The sequence below is a fragment of the Schistocerca nitens genome, chromosome 4, assembly GCF_023898315.1.
Source record: "Schistocerca nitens isolate TAMUIC-IGC-003100 chromosome 4, iqSchNite1.1, whole genome shotgun sequence".
Lineage (NCBI taxonomy): Eukaryota > Metazoa > Arthropoda > Insecta > Orthoptera > Acrididae > Schistocerca > Schistocerca nitens.
This window is the reverse complement of record NC_064617.1, coordinates 616,688,713-616,710,844: the sequence shown is the minus strand read 5'-3', so window position 1 is coordinate 616,710,844 and position 22,132 is coordinate 616,688,713. Positions and strand designations below refer to the sequence as shown.

The 22,132-nt window shown below is 42.3% G+C and overlaps 12 non-coding genes across 12 annotated transcripts; all 12 read right to left on the bottom strand.

Annotated features, from left to right (window-relative positions):
• Positions 1 to 715: 715 nt before the first annotated feature.
• On the bottom strand, positions 716 to 922 carry LOC126254528 (small nucleolar RNA U3). Its single transcript, XR_007546202.1, has one exon. It is a non-coding gene; the product is annotated as a small nucleolar RNA U3 (small nucleolar RNA).
• A 2,403-nt stretch (positions 923 to 3,325) lies between these two features.
• LOC126254772 (U5 spliceosomal RNA) lies at positions 3,326 to 3,444 on the bottom strand. Its single transcript, XR_007546412.1, has one exon. It is a non-coding gene; the product is annotated as a U5 spliceosomal RNA (small nuclear RNA).
• Positions 3,445 to 4,397: 953 nt separating this feature from the next.
• LOC126254527 (small nucleolar RNA U3) lies at positions 4,398 to 4,604 on the bottom strand. Its single transcript, XR_007546201.1, has one exon. It is a non-coding gene; the product is annotated as a small nucleolar RNA U3 (small nucleolar RNA).
• A 2,396-nt stretch (positions 4,605 to 7,000) lies between these two features.
• On the bottom strand, positions 7,001 to 7,119 carry LOC126254743 (U5 spliceosomal RNA). The gene has a single exon (XR_007546387.1). It is a non-coding gene; the product is annotated as a U5 spliceosomal RNA (small nuclear RNA).
• A 953-nt stretch (positions 7,120 to 8,072) lies between these two features.
• Positions 8,073 to 8,279, bottom strand: LOC126254526 (small nucleolar RNA U3). Its single transcript, XR_007546200.1, has one exon. It is a non-coding gene; the product is annotated as a small nucleolar RNA U3 (small nucleolar RNA).
• A 2,382-nt stretch (positions 8,280 to 10,661) lies between these two features.
• On the bottom strand, positions 10,662 to 10,780 carry LOC126254771 (U5 spliceosomal RNA). Its single transcript, XR_007546411.1, has one exon. It is a non-coding gene; the product is annotated as a U5 spliceosomal RNA (small nuclear RNA).
• Positions 10,781 to 11,733: 953 nt separating this feature from the next.
• On the bottom strand, positions 11,734 to 11,940 carry LOC126254525 (small nucleolar RNA U3). Its single transcript, XR_007546199.1, has one exon. It is a non-coding gene; the product is annotated as a small nucleolar RNA U3 (small nucleolar RNA).
• A 2,430-nt stretch (positions 11,941 to 14,370) lies between these two features.
• On the bottom strand, positions 14,371 to 14,489 carry LOC126254788 (U5 spliceosomal RNA). Its single transcript, XR_007546427.1, has one exon. It is a non-coding gene; the product is annotated as a U5 spliceosomal RNA (small nuclear RNA).
• A 953-nt stretch (positions 14,490 to 15,442) lies between these two features.
• LOC126254523 (small nucleolar RNA U3) lies at positions 15,443 to 15,649 on the bottom strand. The gene has a single exon (XR_007546198.1). It is a non-coding gene; the product is annotated as a small nucleolar RNA U3 (small nucleolar RNA).
• A 2,389-nt stretch (positions 15,650 to 18,038) lies between these two features.
• Positions 18,039 to 18,157, bottom strand: LOC126254742 (U5 spliceosomal RNA). The gene has a single exon (XR_007546386.1). It is a non-coding gene; the product is annotated as a U5 spliceosomal RNA (small nuclear RNA).
• Positions 18,158 to 19,110: 953 nt separating this feature from the next.
• Positions 19,111 to 19,317, bottom strand: LOC126254522 (small nucleolar RNA U3). Its single transcript, XR_007546197.1, has one exon. It is a non-coding gene; the product is annotated as a small nucleolar RNA U3 (small nucleolar RNA).
• A 2,432-nt stretch (positions 19,318 to 21,749) lies between these two features.
• LOC126254787 (U5 spliceosomal RNA) lies at positions 21,750 to 21,868 on the bottom strand. The gene has a single exon (XR_007546426.1). It is a non-coding gene; the product is annotated as a U5 spliceosomal RNA (small nuclear RNA).
• Between the last annotated feature and the right edge of the window lie 264 nt (positions 21,869 to 22,132).

The following is a 22,132-nucleotide window of genomic DNA, read 5'->3' as shown; positions in this document are numbered from 1 at the left end:
TCACCTGCCGACAGATGGCAGCACGCATAATTCCTGTCGGCGACCCACCGTCCGACATACAACGTCCGACACACAACTGCCCGCACTGCTCTGCATCTAACACTTATCTCTCTCCTCCCCACCACATTCGTTCACTCAAAAAACTGACAACTAGATAGTTCTTTGTACGCAAAACTAGGCCACATCACACGCAACGTGTATGTAGATGTATGGTGCAAGGGAAATATCCCCCTGCTCCCACACAACTAATTAATACTAGTTGACAACAGAAATAAAATTTCTGTCGATAGTATTTGAACCAGTCTTATTCATTTGCGAATTTCATGCATTCCTTCTTGCAGATAACACTGCCTTGCAAATCACTCAATTCATGTTTGCTAGCCAAACGTGCTCCTCCTAAATGTTTCGTACATCATGCATTAGTGGTGATTATCGAGACTGTGTTGTGTGTCAGCTTTTTATGGTCATCAATTGCACTCTTCTTGTGTTGCTCACTCATTCTTGTAACTCAAAAGTACGTCGTTGTCATCCAAGCCTAGCAATTGGAGCAGGCCAAATCAAATGGCTCGTCCCCGTGCCACTCGAGAAACTTCCACGAGGCTTTCATGACATGTCGCAATCGAAGTCTTTCCACAACCTGTAGCGACATTTCTGCAACGACGCGGGTCCCGATACCAACAGTATGACTTATGCTTCTAATCTATATAATAAAACCACCACTCGGAAAGCGCTATTCCCTTCCCACATCCCTCAGAATGTGGTGAACGATCATCGATTACAACCAAGATGCGATGAATCTTGATCGCAAGCCTCACGCTCAGGGAGAGTGCTACCACTCATCATCGTGGTTACGTCTACTCCAGCGTTGAACTAGAGAGAGTTGAAGACATACTACAGAAATGATCCTGTGAAGTATGATCTTGCTTGCAAGCTATCACCGCTCGCTACTTATGCCACGAGACCGTCAACACGCCCTACGAGAATACGACACATTCTTCACATTTCGCGATTTACTTATCGAAGAATTTCTTAAGCTCAGACATTCTGCAAAGAACCTACTTCTACCCTTACTTGGCCCAAAAGTCTCACTCGGCTATTTTTGTGCGCTACCAGTGCTTCTTGCGTTCCGAAATGAGAGACCATTGCCTCAGGCGAGACTGTATGTAAACACCGCTTGCACCTCCGGCCGCTAGATGGGGGCCTGGGGCACATACAGTAGCTTTCTATGGCGCAAGCAGACATGCCAAATAGCCACTGAAAGAGAAACACACAAGAGGGCATTCATAGGACTCTTGTGCTTTCTTTAAAACCGCCTCTCTCTTCGAAAATTTTCGCACCGCACTAGCTTATTCACCTCACCCTAACAGTGCGAACTCTTGTCGATATTTGGCCACTTTCATGCATACTTCCTCTTTCGTTTCACTTTGCGTCTTACTTGATACCCGCCCAAGAGCTGCTGATATACAATACTCGCAATAAATGTGTTTCTCTCTGTACCTCTCGTCGCCTATCACGAGTATTGCTTCTCCTCACATGGCAATTATGAAAACACCCACAGCTAAACAAACACTTCCTTCAAGCGCCACGTCCATACTATCAATCATACACTACTAATTTCACAGCTACTTGCTCCACTAATACATTTCTTATGTCTACTGTTAAACAGATGAAGAATCAAAGTATACAACAAGTCCCTATGAACATCACTGTCAGGACATTTTACAGACCTACGCATACCATGCCAATCTTTATGCTTCAACTATGATGGCCCATGTGCTATGAATAAAGAAATTTCTCATAAAATAATAAATAATCTTACAACTATACAAATACTCCGACAAGCTCCTTACTAAAATGCTAGATGTTTAGCAATCCCCCCCATCATCTCAGAATAATCTCAAGCAGTGCTTTCATCCCATGAGCACTTCTTTGCAAACAAAACCACAAACTACTTTTTATACTAGCTTCCTTGTCACAGTGAACAGGGAACTAATGCTAGTGCCTCAGTTTACTAAAAAGCTTTTTTCGCTTGCAACATATAAACTACCAACTTGAACCTCTGGGATTTTCAAACACACACACACACACACACACACACACACACAGAAAACTTAATTCCACAGAAATTTAGGAGTAACAGTGGTTACCTCACATTTTCATACATACTCAAATAGCTACTTCTGTGCACTTCACACAATGTTCTCATCGTGTTCCAACAGAGAACACACTAATCACTATGAATGGATTCTGGTAAAAGAGCATTAAAAAAACGAACAGCCTGATCAAAGTGATTATCTGCACATCCTCTGCCAATAACATGTCACTCTATACCCGAGGGAAACTAAAATGCAGGGAAAGGAGCTTTGTTGTGACCACTGTGTCGGTATTTCATCATTTACTGACCAAAGTCTTCTCAAGCCAAGTATGCACCAGCTCTGTGTATGGCTGGGTCAATCAAGAGCCCCTTTCAATTTTACTTAAAAGACAAGCAGCATCAACAACTCACAGGAGGCACTGAACATTTTTACCATTATCTGCACCACCTTCCACTGATTTATTGAAGAAGAAACTGCAAAGTCTGGCCAATTTTGTACACAAGTAATCTTGAAAACATTGAAGTCAACAGCAGATACATAGTTTCCAAGACTGTAGCAAGGAACAACCCTTCAATTTCAAGATTTATCTCTCACTGAGACACATCATACCCAAACTACACCTAGCAGGAAATTGCTACTCAATTCATTTCTAGCTATCTATGTCATATTCGACAACTGTCTCTTTCTCACCTAAATCTTCTACAAAACTGAGTACACTGTTATGAACAAAGAACCAATGCCACATTATGGCAACAAGCCAGTGCCACTAATATCCACTCTATTGAAAACAATTGAAATACTCATCCTGCCCAACTAACCACCATCTTCAGCCCAAATCTCACTCACATCATACCTACAAATCACAAACTTCTGCGGTAAAAATTATTTTGGCTTTCAAAACAAAATCTACTTATCACATACCAGTATTTATTACAAAGACAATCATTCATCATTCGCTTCCAAATATCAGCTTATATGCTGTTGTGCAACTGCAGTGCAAGTAAACATTCTCAAATCATCTACAACTGAGGTACGGAAAGGGTTCACCAAGAGTTTGCAGGACAATAAATAGCTCTGTCCCCCTCTACCCCCCTCTCTCTCTCTCTCTACACAATCGTCTAACACACTGCACGCCATTTCAGGCCAAACGTGATCCGCTAATCCACACCCTTCATTCTCACAACACAATCTACCTCTTGCTACTCACATTACGTTTTACTTGTGATTGTGGCTCAGCAATAGCGGAGCACTACAAAAAATACCTTCTAGACTCATTTAATGTTCCCCTCCACGGAAATCTTTAGTAAAAGGCGAAAGATTTATTCGGTTTGAAGGGAAACCAGAGTGCCGATCAACGCCCTCACTTCAATACTTATGGCTGCTTCTCTATTACTTCTCCGCGAGAACGCCGAAAATTCTTGCCGTCTTGTCTACTTCTCTACCGTCAACAGACTTCCAGTGTCATGCAAGCACACACCCCAAACTAACTGTCAACGCTGAAATAAGTGTCTGCCAACTGTCGTCGCTATTACTCTTTAGATAACTATTTTCATCATTTCTGTCACCATTCAAGCTGCTTCATTACCTCACCTGCCGACAGATGGCAGCACGCATAATTCCTGTCGGCGACCCACCGTCCGACATACAACGTCCGACACACAACTGCCCGCACTGCTCTGCATCTAACACTTATCTCTCTCCTCCCCACCACATTCGTTCACTCAAAAAACTGACAACTAGATAGTTCTTTGTACGCAAAACTAGGCCACATCACACGCAACGTGTATGTAGATGTATGGTGCAAGGGAAATATCCCCCTGCTCCCACACAACTAATTAATACTAGTTGACAACAGAAATAAAATTTCTGTCGATAGTATTTGAACCAGTCTTATTCATTTGCGAATTTCATGCATTCCTTCTTGCAGATAACACTGCCTTGCAAATCACTCAATTCATGTTTGCTAGCCAAACGTGCTCCTCCTAAATGTTTCGTACATCATGCATTAGTGGTGATTATCGAGACTGTGTTGTGTGTCAGCTTTTTATGGTCATCAATTGCACTCTTCTTGTGTTGCTCACTCATTCTTGTAACTCAAAAGTACGTCGTTGTCATCCAAGCCTAGCAATTGGAGCAGGCCAAATCAAATGGCTCGTCCCCGTGCCACTCGAGAAACTTCCACGAGGCTTTCATGACATGTCGCAATCGAAGTCTTTCCACAACCTGTAGCGACATTTCTGCAACGACGCGGGTCCCGATACCAACAGTATGACTTATGCTTCTAATCTATATAATAAAACCACCACTCGGAAAGCGCTATTCCCTTCCCACATCCCTCAGAATGTGGTGAACGATCATCGATTACAACCAAGATGCGATGAATCTTGATCGCAAGCCTCACGCTCAGGGAGAGTGCTACCACTCATCATCGTGGTTACGTCTACTCCAGCGTTGAACTAGAGAGAGTTGAAGACATACTACAGAAATGATCCTGTGAAGTATGATCTTGCTTGCAAGCTATCACCGCTCGCTACTTATGCCACGAGACCGTCAACACGCCCTACGAGAATACGACACATTCTTCACATTTCGCGATTTACTTATCGAAGAATTTCTTAAGCTCAGACATTCTGCAAAGAACCTACTTCTACCCTTACTTGGCCGCAATGATCTCACTCGGCTATTTTTGTGCGCTACCAGTGCTTCTTGCGTTCCGAAATGAGAGACCATTGCCTCAGGCGAGACTGTATGTAAACACCGCTTGCACCTCCGGCCGCTAGATGGGGGCCTGGGGCACATACAGTAGCTTTCTATGGCGCAAGCAGACATGCCAAATAGCCACTGAAAGAGAAACACACAAGAGGGCATTCATAGGACTCTTGTGCTTTCTTTAAAACCGCCTCTCTCTTCGAAAATTTTCGCACCGCACTAGCTTATTCACCTCACCCTAACAGTGCGAACTCTTGTCGATATTTGGCCACTTTCATGCATACTTCCTCTTTCGTTTCACTTTGCGTCTTACTTGATACCCGCCCAAGAGCTGCTGATATACAATACTCGCAATAAATGTGTTTCTCTCTGTACCTCTCGTCGCCTATCACGAGTATTGCTTCTCCTCACATGGCAATTATGAAAACACCCACAGCTAAACAAACACTTCCTTCAAGCGCCACGTCCATACTATCAATCATACACTACTAATTTCACAGCTACTTGCTCCACTAATACATTTCTTATGTCTACTGTTAAACAGATGAAGAATCAAAGTATACAACAAGTCCCTATGAACATCACTGTCAGGACATTTTACAGACCTACGCATACCATGCCAATCTTTATGCTTCAACTATGATGGCCCATGTGCTATGAATAAAGAAATTTCTCATAAAATAATAAATAATCTTACAACTATACAAATACTCCGACAAGCTCCTTACTAAAATGCTAGATGTTTAGCAATCCCCCCCATCATCTCAGAATAATCTCAAGCAGTGCTTTCATCCCATGAGCACTTCTTTGCAAACAAAACCACAAACTACTTTTTATACTAGCTTCCTTGTCACAGTGAACAGGGAACTAATGCTAGTGCCTCAGTTTACTAAAAAGCTTTTTTCGCTTGCAACATATAAACTACCAACTTGAACCTCTGGGATTTTCAAACACACACACACACACACACACACACACACACACACAGAAAACTTAATTCCACAGAAATTTAGGAGTAACAGTGGTTACCTCACATTTTCATACATACTCAAATAGCTACTTCTGTGCACTTCACACAATGTTCTCATCGTGTTCCAACAGAGAACACACTAATCACTATGAATGGATTCTGGTAAAAGAGCATTAAAAAAACGAACAGCCTGATCAAAGTGATTATCTGCACATCCTCTGCCAATAACATGTCACTCTATACCCGAGGGAAACTAAAATGCAGGGAAAGGAGCTTTGTTGTGACCACTGTGTCGGTATTTCATCATTTACTGACCAAAGTCTTCTCAAGCCAAGTATGCACCAGCTCTGTGTATGGCTGGGTCAATCAAGAGCCCCTATCAATTTTACTTAAAAGACAAGCAGCATCAACAACTCACAGGAGGCACTGAACATTTTTACCATTATCTGCACCACCTTCCACTGATTTATTGAAGAAGAAACTGCAAAGTCTGGCCAATTTTGTACACAAGTAATCTTGAAAACATTGGAGTCAACAGCAGATACATAGTTTCCAAGACTGTAGCAAGGAACAACCCTTCAATTTCAAGATTTATCTCTCACTGAGACACATCATACCCAAACTACACCTAGCAGGAAATTGCTACTCAATTCATTTCTAGCTATCTATGTCATATTCAACAACTGTCTCTTTCTCACCTAAATCTTCTACAAAACTGAGTACACTGTTATGAACAAAGAACCAATGCCACATTATGGCAACAAGCCAGTGCCACTAATATCCACTCTATTGAAAACAATTGAAATACTCATCCTGCCCAACTAACCACCATCTTCAGCCCAAATCTCACTCACATCATACCTACAAATCACAAACTTCTGCGGTAAAAATTATTTTGGCTTTCAAAACAAAATCTACTTATCACATACCAGTATTTATTACAAAGACAATCATTCATCATTCGCTTCCAAATATCAGCTTATATGCTGTTGTGCAACTGCAGTGCAAGTAAACATTCTCAAATCATCTACAACTGAGGTACGGAAAGGGTTCACCAAGAGTTTGCAGGACAATAAATAGCTCTGTCCCCCTCTCTCTCTCTCTACACAATCGTCTAACACACTGCACGCCATTTCAGGCCAAACGTGATCCGCTAATCCACGCCCTTCATTCTCACAACACAATCTACCTCTTGCTACTCACATTACGTTTTACTTGTGATTGTGGCTCAGCAATAGCCGAGCACTACAAAAAATACCTTCTAGACTCATTTAATGTTCCCCTCCACGGAAATCTTTAGTAAAAGGCGAAAGATTTATTCGGTTTGAAGGGAAACCAGAGTGCCGATCAACGCCCTCACTTCAATACTTATGGCTTCTTCTCTATTACTTCTCCGCGAGAACGCCGAAAATTCTTGCCGTCTTGTCTACTTCTCTACCGTCAACAGACTTCCAGTGTCATGCAAGCACACACCCCAAACTAACTGTCAACGCTGAAATAAGTGTCTGCCAACTGTCGTCGCTATTACTCTTTAGATAACTATTTTCATCATTTCTGTCACCATTCAAGCTGCTTCATTACCTCACCTGCCGACAGATGGCAGCACGCATAATTCCTGTCGGCGACCCACCGTCCGACATACAACGTCCGACACACAACTGCCCGCACTGCTCTGCATCTAACACTAATCTCTCTCCTCCCCACCACACTCGTTCACTCAAAAAACTGACAACTAGATAGTTCTTTGTACGCAAAACTAGGCCACATCACACGCAACGTGTATGTAGATGTATGGTGCAAGGGAAATATCCCCCTGCTCCCACACAACTAATTAATACTAGTTGACAACAGAAATAAAATTTCTGTCGATAGTATTTGAACCAGTCTTATTCATTTGCGAATTTCATGCATTCCTTCTTGCAGATAACACTGCCTTGCAAATCACTCAATTCATGTTTGCTAGCCAAACGTGCTCCTCCTAAATGTTTCGTACATCATGCATTAGTGGTGATTATCGAGACTGTGTTGTGTGTCAGCTTTTTATGGTCATCAATTGCACTCTTCTTGTGTTGCTCACTCATTCTTGTAACTCAAAAGTACGTCGTTGTCATCCAAGCCTAGCACTTGGAGCAGGCCAAATCAAATGGCTCGTCCCCGTGCCACTCGAGAAACTTCCACGAGGCTTTCATGACATGTCGCAATCGAAGTCTTTCCACAACCTGTAGCGACATTTCTGCAACGACGCGGGTCCCGATACCAACAGTATGACTTATGCTTCTAATCTATATAATAAAACCACCACTCGGAAAGCGCTATTCCCTTCCCACATCCCTCAGAATGTGGTGAACGATCATCGATTACAACCAAGATGCGATGAATCTTGATCGCAAGCCTCACGCTCAGGGAGAGTGCTACCACTCATCATCGTGGTTACGTCTACTCCAGCGTTGAACTAGAGAGAGTTGAAGACATACTACAGAAATGATCCTGTGAAGTATGATCTTGCTTGCAAGCTATCACCGCTCGCTACTTATGCCACGAGACCGTCAACACGCCCTACGAGAATACGACACATTCTTCACATTTCGCGATTTACTTATCGAAGAATTTCTTAAGCTCAGACATTCTGCAAAGAACCTACTTCTACCCTTACTTGGCCGCAATGATCTCACTCGGCTATTTTTGTGCGCTACCAGTGCTTCTTGCGTTCCGAAATGAGAGACCATTGCCTCAGGCGAGACTGTATGTAAACACCGCTTGCACCTCCGGCCGCTAGATGGGGGCCTGGGGCACATACAGTAGCTTTCTATGGCGCAAGCAGACATGCCAAATAGCCACTGAAAGAGAAACACACAAGAGGGCATTCATAGGACTCTTGTGCTTTCTTTAAAACCGCCTCTCTCTTCGAAAATTTTCGCACCGCACTAGCTTATTCACCTCACCCTAACAGTGCGAACTCTTGTCGATATTTGGCCACTTTCATGCATACTTCCTCTTTCGTTTCACTTTGCGTCTTACTTGATACCCGCCCAAGAGCTGCTGATATACAATACTCGCAATAAATGTGTTTCTCTCTGTACCTCTCGTCGCCTATCACGAGTATTGCTTCTCCTCACATGGCAATTATGAAAACACCCACAGCTAAACAAACACTTCCTTCAAGCGCCACGTCCATACTATCAATCATACACTACTAATTTCACAGCTACTTGCTCCACTAATACATTTCTTATGTCTACTGTTAAACAGATGAAGAATCAAAGTATACAACAAGTCCCTATGAACATCACTGTCAGGACATTTTACAGACCTACGCATACCATGCCAATCTTTATGCTTCAACTATGATGGCCCATGTGCTATGAATAAAGAAATTTCTCATAAAATAACAAATAATCTTACAACTATACAAATACTCCGACAAGCTCCTTACTAAAATGCTAGATGTTTAGCAATCCCCCCCATCATCTCAGAATAATCTCAAGCAGTGCTTTCATCCCATGAGCACTTCTTTGCAAACAAAACCACAAACTACTTTTTATACTAGCTTCCTTGTCACAGTGAACAGGGAACTAATGCTAGTGCCTCAGTTTACTAAAAAGCTTTTTTCGCTTGCAACATATAAACTACCAACTTGAACCTCTGGGATTTTCAAACACACACACACACACACAGAGAAAACTTAATTCCACAGAAATTTAGGAGTAACAGTGGTTACCTCACATTTTCATACATACTCAAATAGCTACTTCTGTGCACTTCACACAATGTTCTCATCGTGTTCCAACAGAGAACACACTAATCACTATGAATGGATTCTGGTAAAAGAGCATTAAAAAAACGAACAGCCTGATCAAAGTGATTATCTGCACATCCTCTGCCAATAACATGTCACTCTATACCCGAGGGAAACTAAAATGCAGGGAAAGGAGCTTTGTTGTGACCACTGTGTCGGTATTTCATCATTTACTGACCAAAGTCTTCTCAAGCCAAGTATGCACCAGCTCTGTGTATGGCTGGGTCAATCAAGAGCCCCTTTCAATTTTACTTAAAAGACAAGCAGCATCAACAACTCACAGGAGGCACTGAACATTTTTACCATTATCTGCACCACCTTCCACTGATTTATTGAAGAAGAAACTGCAAAGTCTGGCCAATTTTGTACACAAGTAATCTTGAAAACATTGAAGTCAACAGCAGATACATAGTTTCCAAGACTGTAGCAAGGAACAACCCTTCAATTTCAAGATTTATCTCTCACTGAGACACATCATACCCAAACTACACCTAGCAGGAAATTGCTACTCAATTCATTTCTAGCTATCTATGTCATATTCGACAACTGTCTCTTTCTCACCTAAATCTTCTACAAAACTGAGTACACTGTTATGAACAAAGAACCAATGCCACATTATGGCAACAAGCCAGTGCCACTAATATCCACTCTATTGAAAACAATTGAAATACTCATCCTGCCCAACTAACCACCATCTTCAGCCCAAATCTCACTCACATCATACCTACAAATCACAAACTTCTGCGGTAAAAATTATTTTGGCTTTCAAAACAAAATCTACTTATCACATACCAGTATTTATTACAAAGACAATCATTCATCATTCGCTTCCAAATATCAGCTTATATGCTGTTGTGCAACTGCAGTGCAAGTAAACATTCTCAAATCATCTACAACTGAGGTACGGAAAGGGTTCACCAAGAGTTTGCAGGACAATAAATAGCTCTGTCCCCCTCTCTCTCTCTCTCTACACAATCGTCTAACACACTGCACGCCATTTCAGGCCAAACGTGATCCGCTAATCCACACCCTTCATTCTCACAACACAATCTACCTCTTGCTACTCACATTACGTTTTACTTGTGATTGTGGCTCAGCAATAGCGGAGCACTACAAAAAATACCTTCTAGACTCATTTAATGTTCCCCTCCACGGAAATCTTTAGTAAAAGGCGAAAGATTTATTCGGTTTGAAGGGAAACCAGAGTGCCGATCAACGCCCTCACTTCAATACTTATGGCTGCTTCTCTATTACTTCTCCGCGAGAACGCCGAAAATTCTTGCCGTCTTGTCTACTTCTCTACCGTCAACAGACTTCCAGTGTCATGCAAGCACACACCCCAAACTAACTGTCAACGCTGAAATAAGTGTCTGCCAACTGTCGTCGCTATTACTCTTTAGATAACTATTTTCATCATTTCTGTCACCATTCAAGCTGCTTCATTACCTCACCTGCCGACAGATGGCAGCACGCATAATTCCTGTCGGCGACCCACCGTCCGACATACAACGTCCGACACACAACTGCCCGCACTGCTCTGCATCTAACACTTATCTCTCTCCTCCCCACCACATTCGTTCACTCAAAAAACTGACAACTAGATAGTTCTTTGTACGCAAAACTAGGCCACATCACACGCAACGTGTATGTAGATGTATGGTGCAAGGGAAATATCCCCCTGCTCCCACACAACTAATTAATACTAGTTGACAACAGAAATAAAATTTCTGTCGATAGTATTTGAACCAGTCTTATTCATTTGCGAATTTCATGCATTCCTTCTTGCAGATAACACTGCCTTGCAAATCACTCAATTCATGTTTGCTAGCCAAACGTGCTCCTCCTAAATGTTTCGTACATCATGCATTAGTGGTGATTATCGAGAGTGTGTTGTGTGTCAGCTTTTTATGGTCATCAATTGCACTCTTCTTGTGTTGCTCACTCATTCTTGTAACTCAAAAGTACGTCGTTGTCATCCAAGCCTAGCAATTGGAGCAGGCCAAATCAAATGGCTCGTCCCCGTGCCACTCGAGAAACTTCCACGAGGCTTTCATGACATGTCGCAATCGAAGTCTTTCCACAACCTGTAGCGACATTTCTGCAACGACGCGGGTCCCGATACCAACAGTATGACTTATGCTTCTAATCTATATAATAAAACCACCACTCGGAAAGCGCTATTCCCTTCCCACATCCCTCAGAATGTGGTGAACGATCATCGATTACAACCAAGATGCGATGAATCTTGATCGCAAGCCTCACGCTCAGGGAGAGTGCTACCACTCATCATCGTGGTTACGTCTACTCCAGCGTTGAACTAGAGAGAGTTGAAGACATACTACAGAAATGATCCTGTGAAGTATGATCTTGCTTGCAAGCTATCACCGCTCGCTACTTATGCCACGAGACCGTCAACACGCCCTACGAGAATACGACACATTCTTCACATTTCGCGATTTACTTATCGAAGAATTTCTTAAGCTCAGACATTCTGCAAAGAACCTACTTCTACCCTTACTTGGCCGCAATGATCTCACTCGGCTATTTTTGTGCGCTACCAGTGCTTCTTGCGTTCCGAAATGAGAGACCATTGCCTCAGGCGAGACTGTATGTAAACACCGCTTGCACCTCCGGCCGCTAGATGGGGGCCTGGGGCACATACAGTAGCTTTCTATGGCGCAAGCAGACATGCCAAATAGCCACTGAAAGAGAAACACACAAGAGGGCATTCATAGGACTCTTGTGCTTTCTTTAAAACCGCCTCTCTCTTCGAAAATTTTCGCACCGCACTAGCTTATTCACCTCACCCTAACAGTGCGAACTCTTGTCGATATTTGGCCACTTTCATGCATACTTCCTCTTTCGTTTCACTTTGCGTCTTACTTGATACCCGCCCAAGAGCTGCTGATATACAATACTCGCATTAAATGTGTTTCTCTCTGTACCTCTCGTCGCCTATCACGAGTATTGCTTCTCCTCACATGGCAATTATGAAAACACCCACAGCTAAACAAACACTTCCTTCAAGCGCCACGTCCATACTATCAATCATACACTACTAATTTCACAGCTACTTGCTCCACTAATACATTTCTTATGTCTACTGTTAAACAGATGAAGAATCAAAGTATACAACAAGTCCCTATGAACATCACTGTCAGGACATTTTACAGACCTACGCATACCATGCCAATCTTTATGCTTCAACTATGATGGCCCATGTGCTATGAATAAAGAAATTTCTCATAAAATAATAAATAATCTTACAACTATACAAATACTCCGACAAGCTCCTTACTAAAATGCTAGATGTTTAGCAAACCCCCCCATCATCTCAGAATAATCTCAAGCAGTGCTTTCATCCCATGAGCACTTCTTTGCAAACAAAACCACAAACTACTTTTTATACTAGCTTCCTTGTCACAGTGAACAGGGAACTAATGCTAGTGCCTCAGTTTACTAAAAAGCTTTTTTCGCTTGCAACATATAAACTACCAACTTGAACCTCTGGGATTTTCAAACACACACACACACACACACACACACACACACACACACACACACACACACACACACAGAAAACTTAATTCCACAAAAATTTAGGAGTAACAGTGGTTACCTCACATTTTCATACATACTCAAATAGCTACTTCTGTGCACTTCACACAATGTTCTCATCGTGTTCCAACAGAGAACACACTAATCACTATGAATGGATTCTGGTAAAAGAGCATTAAAAAAACGAACAGCCTGATCAAAGTGATTATCTGCACATCCTCTGCCAATAACATGTCACTCTATACCCGAGGGAAACTAAAATGCAGGGAAAGGAGCTTTGTTGTGACCACTGTGTCGGTATTTCATCATTTACTGACCAAAGTCTTCTCAAGCCAAGTATGCACCAGCTCTGTGTATGGCTGGGTCAATCAAGAGCCCCTTTCAATTTTACTTAAAAGACAAGCAGCATCAACAACTCACAGGAGGCACTGAACATTTTTACCATTATCTGCACCACCTTCCACTGATTTATTGAAGAAGAAACTGCAAATTCTGGCCAATTTTGTACACAAGTAATCTTGAAAACATTGGAGTCAACAGCAGATACATAGTTTCCAAGACTGTAGCAAGGAACAACCCTTCAATTTCAAGATTTATCTCTCACTGAGACACATCATACCCAAACTACACCTAGCAGGAAATTGCTACTCAATTCATTTTTAGCTATCTATGTCATATTCAACAACTGTCTCTTTCTCACCTAAATCTTCTACAAAACTGAGTACACTGTTATGAACAAAGAACCAATGCCACATTATGGCAACAAGCCAGTGCCACTAATATCCACTCTATTGAAAACAATTGAAATACTCATCCTGCCCAACTAACCACCATCTTCAGCCCAAATCTCACTCACATCATACCTACAAATCACAAACTTCTGCGGTAAAAATTATTTTGGCTTTCAAAACAAAATCTACTTATCACATACCAGTATTTATTACAAAGACAATCATTCATCATTCGCTTCCAAATATCAGCTTATATGCTGTTGTGCAACTGCAGTGCAAGTAAACATTCTCAAATCATCTACAACTGAGGTACGGAAAGGGTTCACCAAGAGTTTGCAGGACAATAAATAGCTCTGTCCCCCTCTACCCCCCCCCCCCTCTCTCTCTCTACACAATCGTCTAACACACTGCACGCCATTTCAGGCCAAACGTGATCCGCTAATCCACGCCCTTCATTCTCACAACACAATCTACCTCTTGCTACTCATATTACGTTTTACTTGTGATTGTGGCTCAGCAATAGCCGAGCACTACAAAAAATACCTTCTAGACTCATTTAATGTTCCCCTCCAGGGAAATCTTTAGTAAAAGGCGAAAGATCTGTTCGTTTTGAAGGGAAACCAGAGTGCCGATCAACGCCCTCACTTCAATACTTATGGCTGCTTCTCTATTACTTCTCCGCGAGAACGCCGAAAATTCTTGCCGTCTTGTCTACTTCTCTACCGTCAACAGACTTCCAGTGTCATGCAAGCACACACCCCAAACTAACTGTCAACGCTGAAATAAGTGTCTGCCAACTGTCGTCGCTATTACTCTTTAGATAACTATTTTCATCATTTCTGTCACCATTCAAGCTGCTTCATTACCTCACCTGCCGACAGATGGCAGCACGCATAATTCCTGTCGGCGACCCACCGTCCGACATACAACGTCCGACACACAACTGCCCGCACTGCTCTGCATCTAACACTAATCTCTCTCCTCCCCACCACACTCGTTCACTCAAAAAACTGACAACTAGATAGTTCTTTGTACGCAAAACTAGGCCACATCACACGCAACGTGTATGTAGATGTATGGTGCAAGGGAAATATCCCCCTGCTCCCACACAACTAATTAATACTAGTTGACAACAGAAATAAAATTTCTGTCGATAGTATTTGAACCAGTCTTATTCATTTGCGAATTTCATGCATTCCTTCTTGCAGATAACACTGCCTTGCAAATCACTCAATTCATGTTTGCTAGCCAAACGTGCTCCTCCTAAATGTTTCGTACATCATGCATTAGTGGTGATTATCGAGACTGTGTTGTGTGTCAGCTTTTTATGGTCATCAATTGCACTCTTCTTGTGTTGCTCACTCATTCTTGTAACTCAAAAGTACGTCGTTGTCATCCAAGCCTAGCACTTGGAGCAGGCCAAATCAAATGGCTCGTCCCCGTGCCACTCGAGAAACTTCCACGAGGCTTTCATGACATGTCGCAATCGAAGTCTTTCCACAACCTGTAGCGACATTTCTGCAACGACGCGGGTCCCGATACCAACAGTATGACTTATGCTTCTAATCTATATAATAAAACCACCACTCGGAAAGCGCTATTCCCTTCCCACATCCCTCAGAATGTGGTGAACGATCATCGATTACAACCAAGATGCGATGAATCTTGATCGCAAGCCTCACGCTCAGGGAGAGTGCTACCACTCATCATCGTGGTTACGTCTACTCCAGCGTTGAACTAGAGAGAGTTGAAGACATACTACAGAAATGATCCTGTGAAGTATGATCTTGCTTGCAAGCTATCACCGCTCGCTACTTATGCCACGAGACCGTCAACACGCCCTACGAGAATACGACACATTCTTCACATTTCGCGATTTACTTATCGAAGAATTTCTTAAGCTCAGACATTCTGCAAAGAACCTACTTCTACCCTTACTTGGCCGCAATGATCTCACTCGGCTATTTTTGTGCGCTACCAGTGCTTCTTGCGTTCCGAAATGAGAGACCATTGCCTCAGGCGAGACTGTATGTAAACACCGCTTGCACCTCCGGCCGCTAGATGGGGGCCTGGGGCACATACAGTAGCTTTCTATGGCGCAAGCAGACATGCCAAATAGCCACTGAAAGAGAAACACACAAGAGGGCATTCATAGGACTCTTGTGCTTTCTTTAAAACCGCCTCTCTCTTCGAAAATTTTCGCACCGCACTAGCTTATTCACCTCACCCTAACAGTGCGAACTCTTGTCGATATTTGGCCACTTTCATGCATACTTCCTCTTTCGTTTCACTTTGCGTCTTACTTGATACCCGCCCAAGAGCTGCTGATATACAATACTCGCAATAAATGTGTTTCTCTCTGTACCTCTCGTCGCCTATCACGAGTATTGCTTCTCCTCACATGGCAATTATGAAAACACCCACAGCTAAACAAACACTTCCTTCAAGCGCCACGTCCATACTATCAATCATACACTACTAATTTCACAGCTACTTGCTCCACTAATACATTTCTTATGTCTACTGTTAAACAGATGAAGAATCAAAGTATACAACAAGTCCCTATGAACATCACTGTCAGGACATTTTACAGACCTACGCATACCATGCCAATCTTTATGCTTCAACTATGATGGCCCATGTGCTATGAATAAAGAAATTTCTCATAAAATAACAAATAATCTTACAACTATACAAATACTCCGACAAGCTCCTTACTAAAATGCTAGATGTTTAGCAAACCCCCCCCATCATCTCAGAATAATCTCAAGCAGTGCTTTCATCCCATGATCACTTCTTTGCAAACAAAACCACAAACTACTTTTTATACTAGCTTCCTTGTCACAGTGAACAGGGAACTAATGCTAGTGCCTCAGTTTACTAAAAAGCTTTTTTCGCTTGCAACATATAAACTACCAACTTGAACCTCTGGGATTTTCAAACACACACACACACACACAGAAAACTTAATTCCACAGAAATTTAGGAGTAACAGTGGTTACCTCACATTTTCATACATACTCAAATAGCTACTTCTGTGCACTTCACACAATGTTCTCATCGTGTTCCAACAGAGAACACACTAATCACTATGAATGGATTCTGGTAAAAGAGCATTAAAAAAACGAACAGCCTGATCAAAGTGATTATCTGCACATCCTCTGCCAATAACATGTCACTCTATACCCGAGGGAAACTAAAATGCAGGGAAAGGAGCTTTGTTGTGACCACTGTGTCGGTATTTCATCATTTACTGACCAAAGTCTTCTCAAGCCAAGTATGCACCAGCTCTGTGTATGGCTGGGTCAATCAAGAGCCCCTTTCAATTTTACTTAAAAGACAAGCAGCATCAACAACTCACAGGAGGCACTGAACATTTTTACCATTATCTGCACCACCTTCCACTGATTTATTGAAGAAGAAACTGCAAAGTCTGGCCAATTTTGTACACAAGTAATCTTGAAAACATTGGAGTCAACAGCAGATACATAGTTTCCAAGACTGTAGCAAGGAACAACCCTTCAATTTCAAGATTTATCTCTCACTGAGACACATCATACCCAAACTACACCTAGCAGGAAATTGCTACTCAATTCATTTTTAGCTATCTATGTCATATTCAACAACTGTCTCTTTCTCACCTAAATCTTCTACAAAACTGAGTACACTGTTATGAACAAAGAACCAATGCCACATTATGGCAACAAGCCAGTGCCACTAATATCCACTCTATTGAAAACAATTGAAATACTCATCCTGCCCAACTAACCACCATCTTCAGCCCAAATCTCACTCACATCATACCTACAAATCACAAACTTCTGCGGTAAAAATTATTTTGGCTTTCAAAACAAAATCTACTTATCACATACCAGTATTTATTACAAAGACAATCATTCATCATTCGCTTCCAAATATCAGCTTATATGCTGTTGTGCAACTGCAGTGCAAGTAAACATTCTCAAATCATCTACAACTGAGGTACGGAAAGGGTTCACCAAGAGTTTGCAGGACAATAAATAGCTCTGTCCCCCTCTACCCCCCTCACTCTCTCTCTACACAATCGTCTAACACACTGCACGCCATTTCAGGCCAAACGTGATCCGCTAATCCACGCCCTTCATTCTCACAACACAATCTACCTCTTGCTACTCACATTACGTTTTACTTGTGATTGTGGCTCAGCAATAGCCGAGCACTACAAAAAATACCTTCTAGACTCATTTAATGTTCCCCTCCACGGAAATCTTTAGTAAAAGGCGAAAGATTTATTCGGTTTGAAGGGAAACCAGAGTGCCGATCAACGCCCTCACTTCAATACTTATGGCTGCTTCTCTATTACTTCTCCGCGAGAACGCCGAAAATTCTTGCCGTCTTGTCTACTTCACTACCGTCAACAGACTTCCAGTGTCATGCAAGCACACACCCCAAACTAACTGTCAACGCTGAAATAAGTGTCTGCCAACTGTCGTCGCTATTACTCTTTAGATAACTATTTTCATCATTTCTGTCACCATTCAAGCTGCTTCATTACCTCACCTGCCGACAGATGGCAGCACGCATAATTCCTGTCGGCGACCCACCGTCCGACATACAACGTCCGACACACAACTGCCCGCACTGCTCTGCATCTAACACTAATCTCTCTCCTCCCCACCACACTCGTTCACTCAAAAAACTGACAACTAGATAGTTCTTTGTACGCAAAACTAGGCCACATCACACGCAACGTGTATGTAGATGTATGGTGCAAGGGAAATATCCCCCTGCTCCCACACAACTAATTAATACTAGTTGACAACAGAAATAAAATTTCTGTCGATAGTATTTGAACCAGTCTTATTCATTTGCGAATTTCATGCATTCCTTCTTGCAGATAACACTGCCTTGCAAATCACTCAATTCATGTTTGCTAGCCAAACGTGCTCCTCCTAAATGTTTCGTACATCATGCATTAGTGGTGATTATCGAGACTGTGTTGTGTGTCAGCTTTTTATGGTCATCAATTGCACTCTTCTTGTGTTGCTCACTCATTCTTGTAACTCAAAAGTACGTCGTTGTCATCCAAGCCTAGCACTTGGAGCAGGCCAAATCAAATGGCTCGTCCCCGTGCCACTCGAGAAACTTCCACGAGGCTTTCATGACATGTCGCAATCGAAGTCTTTCCACAACCTGTAGCGACATTTCTGCAACGACGCGGGTCCCGATACCAACAGTATGACTTATGCTTCTAATCTATATAATAAAACCACCACTCGGAAAGCGCTATTCCCTTCCCACATCCCTCAGAATGTGGTGAACGATCATCGATTACAACCAAGATGCGATGAATCTTGATCGCAAGCCTCACGCTCAGGGAGAGTGCTACCACTCATCATCGTGGTTACGTCTACTCCAGCGTTGAACTAGAGAGAGTTGAAGACATACTACAGAAATGATCCTGTGAAGTATGATCTTGCTTGCAAGCTATCACCGCTCGCTACTTATGCCACGAGACCGTCAACACGCCCTACGAGAATACGACACATTCTTCACATTTCGCGATTTACTTATCGAAGAATTTCTTAAGCTCAGACATTCTGCAAAGAACCTACTTCTACCCTTACTTGGCCGCAATGATCTCACTCGGCTATTTTTGTGCGCTACCAGTGCTTCTTGCGTTCCGAAATGAGAGACCATTGCCTCAGGCGAGACTGTATGTAAACACCGCTTGCACCTCCGGCCGCTAGATGGGGGCCTGGGGCACATACAGTAGCTTTCTATGGCGCAAGCAGACATGCCAAATAGCCACTGAAAGAGAAACACACAAGAGGGCATTCATAGGACTCTTGTGCTTTCTTTAAAACCGCCTCTCTCTTCGAAAATTTTCGCACCGCACTAGCTTATTCACCTCACCCTAACAGTGCGAACTCTTGTCGATATTTGGCCACTTTCATGCATACTTCCTCTTTCGTTTCACTTTGCGTCTTACTTGATACCCGCCCAAGAGCTGCTGATATACAATACTCGCATTAAATGTGTTTCTCTCTGTACCTCTCGTCGCCTATCACGAGTATTGCTTCTCCTCACATGGCAATTATGAAAACACCCACAGCTAAACAAACACTTCCTTCAAGCGCCACGTCCATACTATCAATCATACACTACTAATTTCACAGCTACTTGCTCCACTAATACATTTCTTATGTCTACTGTTAAACAGATGAAGAATCAAAGTATACAACAAGTCCCTATGAACATCACTGTCAGGACATTTTACAGACCTACGCATACCATGCCAATCTTTATGCTTCAACTATGATGGCCCATGTGCTATGAATAAAGAAATTTCTCATAAAATAATAAATAATCTTACAACTATACAAATACTCCGACAAGCTCCTTACTAAAATGCTAGATGTTTAGCAAACCCCCCCATCATCTCAGAATAATCTCAAGCAGTGCTTTCATCCCATGAGCACTTCTTTGCAAACAAAACCACAAACTACTTTTTATACTAGCTTCCTTGTCACAGTGAACAGGGAACTAATGCTAGTGCCTCAGTTTACTAAAAAGCTTTTTTCGCTTGCAACATATAAACTACCAACTTGAACCTCTGGGATTTTCAAACACACACACACACACACACACACACACACACACACACACACACACACACACACACACAGAAAACTTAATTCCACAAAAATTTAGGAGTAACAGTGGTTACCTCACATTTTCATACATACTCAAATAGCTACTTCTGTGCACTTCACACAATGTTCTCATCGTGTTCCAACAGAGAACACACTAATCACTATGAATGGATTCTGGTAAAAGAGCATTAAAAAAACGAACAGCCTGATCAAAGTGATTATCTGCACATCCTCTGCCAATAACATGTCACTCTATACCCGAGGGAAACTAAAATGCAGGGAAAGGAGCTTTGTTGTGACCACTGTGTCGGTATTTCATCATTTACTGACCAAAGTCTTCTCAAGCCAAGTATGCACCAGCTCTGTGTATGGCTGGGTCAATCAAGAGCCCCTTTCAATTTTACTTAAAAGACAAGCAGCATCAACAACTCACAGGAGGCACTGAACATTTTTACCATTATCTGCACCACCTTCCACTGATTTATTGAAGAAGAAACTGCAAATTCTGGCCAATTTTGTACACAAGTAATCTTGAAAACATTGGAGTCAACAGCAGATACATAGTTTCCAAGACTGTAGCAAGGAACAACCCTTCAATTTCAAGATTTATCTCTCACTGAGACACATCATACCCAAACTACACCTAGCAGGAAATTGCTACTCAATTCATTTTTAGCTATCTATGTCATATTCAACAACTGTCTCTTTCTCACCTAAATCTTCTACAAAACTGAGTACACTGTTATGAACAAAGAACCAATGCCACATTATGGCAACAAGCCAGTGCCACTAATATCCACTCTATTGAAAACAATTGAAATACTCATCCTGCCCAACTAACCACCATCTTCAGCCCAAATCTCACTCACATCATACCTACAAATCACAAACTTCTGCGGTAAAAATTATTTTGGCTTTCAAAACAAAATCTACTTATCACATACCAGTATTTATTACAAAGACAATCATTCATCATTCGCTTCCAAATATCAGCTTATATGCTGTTGTGCAACTGCAGTGCAAGTAAACATTCTCAAATCATCTACAACTGAGGTACGGAAAGGGTTCACCAAGAGTTTGCAGGACAATAAATAGCTCTGTCCCCCTCTACCCCCCCCCCCCTCTCTCTCTCTACACAATCGTCTAACACACTGCACGCCATTTCAGGCCAAACGTGATCCGCTAATCCACGCCCTTCATTCTCACAACACAATCTACCTCTTGCTACTCATATTACGTTTTACTTGTGATTGTGGCTCAGCAATAGCCGAGCACTACAAAAAATACCTTCTAGACTCATTTAATGTTCCCCTCCAGGGAAATCTTTAGTAAAAGGCGAAAGATCTGTTCGTTTTGAAGGGAAACCAGAGTGCCGATCAACGCCCTCACTTCAATACTTATGGCTGCTTCTCTATTACTTCTCCGCGAGAACGCCGAAAATTCTTGCCGTCTTGTCTACTTCTCTACCGTCAACAGACTTCCAGTGTCATGCAAGCACACACCCCAAACTAACTGTCAACGCTGAAATAAGTGTCTGCCAACTGTCGTCGCTATTACTCTTTAGATAACTATTTTCATCATTTCTGTCACCATTCAAGCTGCTTCATTACCTCACCTGCCGACAGATGGCAGCACGC